This window comes from Phyllostomus hastatus, unplaced genomic scaffold (assembly GCF_019186645.2).
Source record: "Phyllostomus hastatus isolate PE091 unplaced genomic scaffold, TTU_PhHast_1.1 phas_contig_37, whole genome shotgun sequence".
In the NCBI taxonomy this organism is placed as follows: domain Eukaryota; kingdom Metazoa; phylum Chordata; class Mammalia; order Chiroptera; family Phyllostomidae; genus Phyllostomus; species Phyllostomus hastatus.
In genome coordinates, this window is record NW_025333867.1 from 8671183 (window position 1) to 8678222 (window position 7040).

Below are 7040 nucleotides of genomic sequence, written 5' to 3' on the forward strand. Positions count from 1 at the left end.
GATAGCACTGAATGGTTGATAAAGTTATTTTCACCTATATTATCTTACTTGATTTTCACAAGAAACTTTCAGTGTGAAAGTGGGCCTGGCGGTCACTGTTATTCTCACTTAAACACTGTAAAAAAAAAAATGAGGCCTGCACAAGTTAAGTGACTTACCAGAGATTAAACAATGGCTTTGTCTCAAAACGTAGTTTTCCTAACATTGGAGAATGCTAGAAGGATGTAAAATGTACATTTTAATTGAATTGTTACTGGATAGTGAACCTGGCCCTGAGTGCATCTGTTCAGGGCTAGTTGGTAGTGCATGGATTCTTGACTTCCTGTGGGAATTCCGATTTCACAACATGAGACCAGGTGACTATGAGGATCCATTTATTAAAGTGGGGGACCGTAAAAAAGGAAGGGCTTCATATGGAAGAGACAGGAGAGCCACTCTTAGCCCACTGGGAAGTCAGAAAAGAGGAGGACTTGGAGACAGGTTTAGGGAATTAGCCTGGGACAAGCTGCCAGCTGCACGTTGCCAGAGTTTAGGAGACTTGTACCTGTGAAGACAGAAGTGGGGGAAGAAGAGAATGGCTTGTGCTGCTCCCTAGAGGGAGATAGAGAGCTAGGTCCTTTATGCTGAGGTTTTTATCTCTTCCTTGCAAGCAGGAATCCAGAGGAAGTCTCAAGGGAGGGTTTCAGCAGAATATTCAACATTTTTCTAGCTGTGATCTTTTAGGATCAGTCTTTGCTGATTGGCCAGTGACAGGACAGGGGGTCTTTAGTCATTAGAATTTGTTCTGGCTTCACCCACCTAGTTTTGCTGCTTTTCTGGGCCTGGAGCTGAAATACAGTGGAGGCCTAGATGTTATTTCCAGGAAGGAAAGGCAAGGGGAAAAGAGGTTACCCTAGAGTCAAGGTCCTTGTTTTCCCAGTTGTGCCCCCTGCCAGGCACTGGAGGCTTTTTACCCTGGTGACCATCTCTGTACCTGGGTGTAAATTGCTCTGCCATTTTTGTCTCACTATCTCTTTCAGTTTCCCTATTTCACTTGCTAAGGAATTTTCCTAGCTTCTTACTATCCTGTCTCAGAATGATTCAACAGCAAAATAGGGTTTCTTTAAGTGGTTTTGTCAGAGGTAGCCATAGGTAACCAGGTTCTTGGTGATCAGGACAAAGAATTGAACCGAACACACAGAGTGTATAGCAGAGAACATGGGAGCAGGCCAACTCTAAGTAGAGATTGACTTCATGGGCTGGACAGATTCTATTCTTATAGGGTGGATCCTTCCTGACTAGTTTTGGCAGGCTTTTATTGCACATGTACAAGTAGTTGTATCACTTTAAAGCTGCTGCCCATGTGGTCTCCCATGATTTTCCTTAATTGGCCAGTGGAGAAAGGGTTGCACAATGTTACCGAATGGACCTCCTCTTCTCCTGGGGTCTCCCTGTACTAGGTTTGCCTTGCCTGCCACCAAGGAATTATAGTTCTCCATGTCAGAGACTGGTGAAAATTAAAGGAATTATTTATTCAAAAGTTATACAGGCTTAAGGGTAATGACTTAATGTCTTAATTAAAATCTCAAAGTCCCTTAAAACACCCACAAACACACACAGTCCTTCCTTCCCCCCTTTGCCCTGTCTGGGATACCGTATCTCAGGAAAAGAAATAGAAGTCTGTGGCTCAGGTAGCCCCTGGTTCTTCCCAGTAATCTGTGCTCGGCTGGCAAGCCTCTCTCGGTTCCCTGCACCATCAGCTGTGTTGCCCGGATCTCCAGTTCTTAATCCAAAACCACACGGCACCTTCTCATGGCCCACCAGCAAGAGTCCTTTTATCCCTTTTCTTCCTGCAGCATCTCTCCTGCATTCTTCCAAACTGCTAAGAGAGAGCTCTGCATCGTTGCTACATCTTGCTTTCCAGCTTCCTAAGCTGCGTGGCAAAGGGAGACCCAAAGCCATGTGATTCTTCTTGTCACAGCTGTCGCACTTGGATTTAAATCCCAGTGCCAATCTTCCTCTGCACTTTCATTTCTGACTCCTCCCACAATCGGCTATACCTGTCAGCATTCCTGTCTTTTTCCAGCTTTTCTGGGCTGCCATTGTAAGTCTGGGCAGGTGTGGCCCTGTGGTGTGGAGCCAATCATCTCCAAGCTGTTATGCAGGTGCTATAACCAGGGGGAGTTGCCTCCCAGTTACATCCTGGGTGGAGGTCACTCCATTCCCCTGGCATAAAGCATGGCCACAGCTATTTAATGTATCTATGAAACTGGTCAAAAGTTATAGATATGTCAAATGGCTGTTCTAGAGGTTATCTGCAAAACTGTTGCTATGCAAAACATCTCTCAATGGCCTTGCTCCATGTGTCCCATCCTCCAGTTCAGATTTGTGGGGGTGAGGACATTCCATATTTTTAATATTTCCTGGACACCCTGAATTCTGGACCCCATTACAAATCCTTCTTTGTGGAGCCCCCTGGCTTCATGCTTTTAAAAATCCTATGCATTCCACAAAAGCACAGCAAGCCAGACTGGAAAGATGATGTTAGATCATGACCTATCCATTGCCTGAACCAGGGAAAGGTTAGCAGCTGATACAGGGAAATGTCTCCTCTTAAATATCACTGTCTTCCCTAGCAAGTAAAGCCAACTAAACAGCTGCTGGATGAAAATCTGCCAAAGGCCAGCATTTTGAGTTTAACATGATCATTTCAATGAATGCCCTCAGAAGGTTTATGATCTAGGTAAGAGCCAAAGAGCCTCCTTGCAATGTTAGTGGCCAGGTATGATGTGAGTGAGGATGGAACACTGTCTTCCAACTGGGTGGTTAAGTGAAGACTTCACATTTTGACAGGTCTCATGGCCAGATTTTAAATAATAGATAATGGAGGAAATGTGGGATTCCAACTCAAATACTTAAAATAGTTGAGTGTTACATGAAACAGTTGAACTGCCAGTTACAAAACTTCCCTTCACAGTAAAGAAACACCAGACCCAGGGCTGCAGCCAGTTGCTGAAGCAGGGATTCTGGCTTCCTCGGAGCTGGTTTTCACCAGAGCACAAACCCCTCCTGAGTAACCTTCCTGTACGCACCTGTGACTCAAGAGTCTGATGTTCACGGTTAGGTATGAGCAAATTCTCCAGGCTTTTTTGCACTAACTGTAACAATGAAGAAGTGACCAGGCAGGTAGAGAATTTGCAGGCTGCAACGTGAAGTTTGTGTATTTATTAGGGGTATTGTCAATGGAAGCTAAAGTTCATCACGATAGGCAAGAAGCACAGAGATTAACTTAGTCAGTGTTAGGGTGTGGCCAGCCCTGGGGTGCCTTTGTGAGAATAAGAAAGAGATGCCCTTTCCTCTGATTTCAGATGACACACCCCTGAATATGCCTGGCTAGCAAACATACCACCGCCCTGCTTTCTGTGTTAGTTTCAAATGTGGATGACTTAAACCAGCTACACTTGGATAGAATTAGCAGCTGCTGTTTGAGATGCTGAGGGATAAAAATGGGGCAAGAAGGGAGGCAGACCCAGGTGGCATGGGGACTTGGGACAGGCCTCATGGCTTCGTAAGTCACTGAATGTATTTGTAGTGAGAAAGAAAAAATAAATGATGTATTCAGGTAGGGAGGCAGCAGGGGTTGAGGGAAGACAAACATTGCAGTTTTACCCTGGGTCTGAAAAGAGTCTGTGTACCTGCCATTGAAGACTTCTTTCTAGGGTATGAGAGCAGAGAGCACAGTGACTTTTCAAGTGTGATCTGCATGGACCAGAGGCAACCACTCGGTATTTATTAGGAAGTTTTAGGCCCCCTGGCAGATTAACTGAACTAGAAATTCTGGGGCTTTAACAAGGCCTCCAGGTACTTCTGATGCCCACAAGAGTCTGAGAATCCCTGGCAAGGTGGTGAGCCGGTCAGACTGCCTGGTTTTCAAGCCTAGCTAGGTCTGTGACCCTCGGGAAGTTTTTTAAACACTCTTAGTCCCAGCGTCCTCTTCTATGTATTAAATAGATGAACAACAGTGCTATCTCAGATAGTCATTTCAGAAATTGAGAACATAACTGTTCTTTGCCAACATGTAGCAAGCAGTACAAACATTTGCGATTATTGGTGCCAGCCAGAATTGAGCATCAAGTGTCCTTAGAAAACTGCAACCCTCCCTCTCCCAAGGTTAACCCTCAGAGAAGCAAATAAGAGAGGATGCAGGTTGCTTGTGCCTTCTTGCACTGCAGAGTCCGGAGGGACAGAGCAATATCCACCAGGGACTTGAAGCCCTGGGAAACCCCAGGTGCTCACGGAGCTCACATGGAGCTCACATGGGTGGTGGAAGCATACGCTGGGCTGGGTGTTCAGCTGTGGTGGGAACCTGACTTGGGCTGCAGGGTCAGGGAAGGCTTCTCTAAGAAAGTGAAGTTTGAGAGATCAGAAGAACAAGTAATGGTCATAACTAACTCTTTAGGAACAGTTACTAGGTGCCAGGTATTATTCTCAGCAATTACATACAGGGCCTGGCACAAATAATATCCCTTTTTTATTACAAAATACTTTATTACAAAATAATAAGCATGTCATTCTATAACATAACAATATCACATTCAAGCACACCATATGACATTTTTAGTGAAATGTTCAAATTTAAATTATAAATTGTTACACCTGTATTATTAGTCTACCAACCATACTCAACCAGGACTTACTTCTGCCAGACTCTGTATTTCAAATCAGGCAATTCCCATTGTGATTAGGTAATATATAACTCCCATTTTTCAGAAGCGGAGGGGTAGGAAAAGTGATAACTTGATCAAGGCCACATAATGAAGAATTGGCACAGATAGGATTTGAATCCAAGCAGAGATCCCTAGGCCCAAGCTCTTCATTGCACAGTTGGCAGAAAAGCTGAAAGAAATGGGTGGGGACGGGGAGCAAGGAGTGGGCGGGGGCTGAAGGCCAGGGAGGGCAGGAGGGTGGTGTGAAACAATGCTGAGGTTGGTGGGGCCAGATCATGCTGGTCTCAGGACTGAGAGCAGACTGTAGAACTCCACATAAGGAGTTTAAGTAGGGGGAAGAGGGGTTACTGGTATATAATAAGATAGGTGTCCAGGTAAGAGATGAGGGCACTACAGGCCAGAGGATTGGGAAGGAGATGGAAGTGGACTTGGGCCCTCAGAATGCCTTCCTTGTATCTCTAATGGTTACTAATGTCAATTCTTAGGTGTCCACCTGTCATAGCCTTTGTGAATAGCAAAGCTGGGGTTGTGTGCACACAAAATCTGAGCCTCCCCACCATTTCTGGATGTAAAAATCATGTGGTGAGTTGAGAAAAAGCAAGCTGTAAAAGAGGTAATGCATGGTTCCAATTGTCACATAGACACATTAAAAAAAATACCCAAAGGACATACACAAAAATGGTAACAGTGGTTACCACTGAGAAGAAATATTACAGTTGATCTTTCACTAGTAAAAGACAAATACCATATGATCTCACTTATAAGTGGAATCTAATGAACAAAATAAACTAATGAACAAAATAGAACCAGAGGCACAGAAACAAGGAACAGACTGATAGTTTTAAGAGGGGAGCGGGGAGGTGGGGACTGGTTGAAAGGTAAAAGGATTAGTCAGACAACATATATATGACTCATGGGCATGGACAAGGGTGTGGGGATTGCCTGTGGAGTTGGGGACAGGCTGGCTGGAGGGGGCAAAGGCAAAAAATTTGTGAGAATGGTAATAGCATAAACAATAAAATATTTAAATTAAAAAATAAAGTTGATCTTTATTCTTTCTTTGCATCCTCTCTTATACCTATTTTTGCAATGACAGCGTATTACTTTTGTAATCAAATATGCTTTTTGGAACTGCTTATTAGTCTATGAGGTTAATCACTAATATTGAAAATCTTGACTGAGTGTGGCCCTGTGTACTGGGTGGAAACTGGTGAGACCAAGGTATTGGCTCATTCTTTCGTGGTTGAAGCCTGTCCCCTAGTGGATGGAAATACCAAGGACAGACTTCTATTTTGAGACATCTGCATAAATATCTTAGTGCATATTTATTCACTCATTTTGTCATCCACCAAATATGAACTGATCACATTCTAAACTCTTAGCATAATGGAAATTTAAAAAACTACAATAAGTGATGTAAAATAAGGTTTAGGAATATTGCCCTTTCCCTACATGGCACTCACAATGCAGGGAGCCACACATGGCTGGCTTGGTGGGAGAGTAGAAGTTTTTCTGGGGCTCTCACCAGCCAAGAGGAGAGCCCTAAAATCACTGACTTCCTGGTTTACCAACAAATGGCTTGGCAATGATCAAAGTCAACTCCCTGTCCCCCAACCCCCATGCTCAGAGCTTCCAATCTGCTTTTCAGTTCTTCATGTTTAAAAACAAGCATGTAACAGGATGTTCATGATTAATGAATATCTGAGAACAAATTATATGAAAGGTGGAGACCAAAACCATGGGAGGAGAGTACACGCCGAGAGAAAATAAAAAACAAATTTCTCCTCAAGGAGATAAGCAGTCACAAAATAAGTAAGTAAACACATACTACCACAAAAAAAAAATTAAGGGAAAAGTGAGTTCTTGGAAATTTAAAACATGATGGCAACATTAAGGAATGAAACATAAAATTGAGGAAATCTCCCAGGAAGTGGAGCAGATTCAAAAGGATGGGAAATAAGGAGCAAAGAAACATACACAAAGAACAGTTTGAAGGAGGGCCTACCTTGGTACTTTTGAGTTACAGAAAAGGACCAGAGTGGTGAGAAAAATCCATAGGTGAGAACATGGGCTGTACATCAGATTGGCCTACATTTCAAACCTTAGCTAGCTGGGCGATCCTGAGCAAAGATTATACCTTTCTTTGCCCCAGTGTCCTTACCCTGAGATTTCTTACCCTGGGATATGATTGAGGATTCAAATTCGTCCATGCCAAGTGCTAAGACCAAGTTAATACTTGTCACATTCCTCAGTAAATGACAGCCATCATTAATTTTCACATACATGCACTACATGTCATCAAATTTTATTGGCTCTCCCTTCAAGTATATTCAT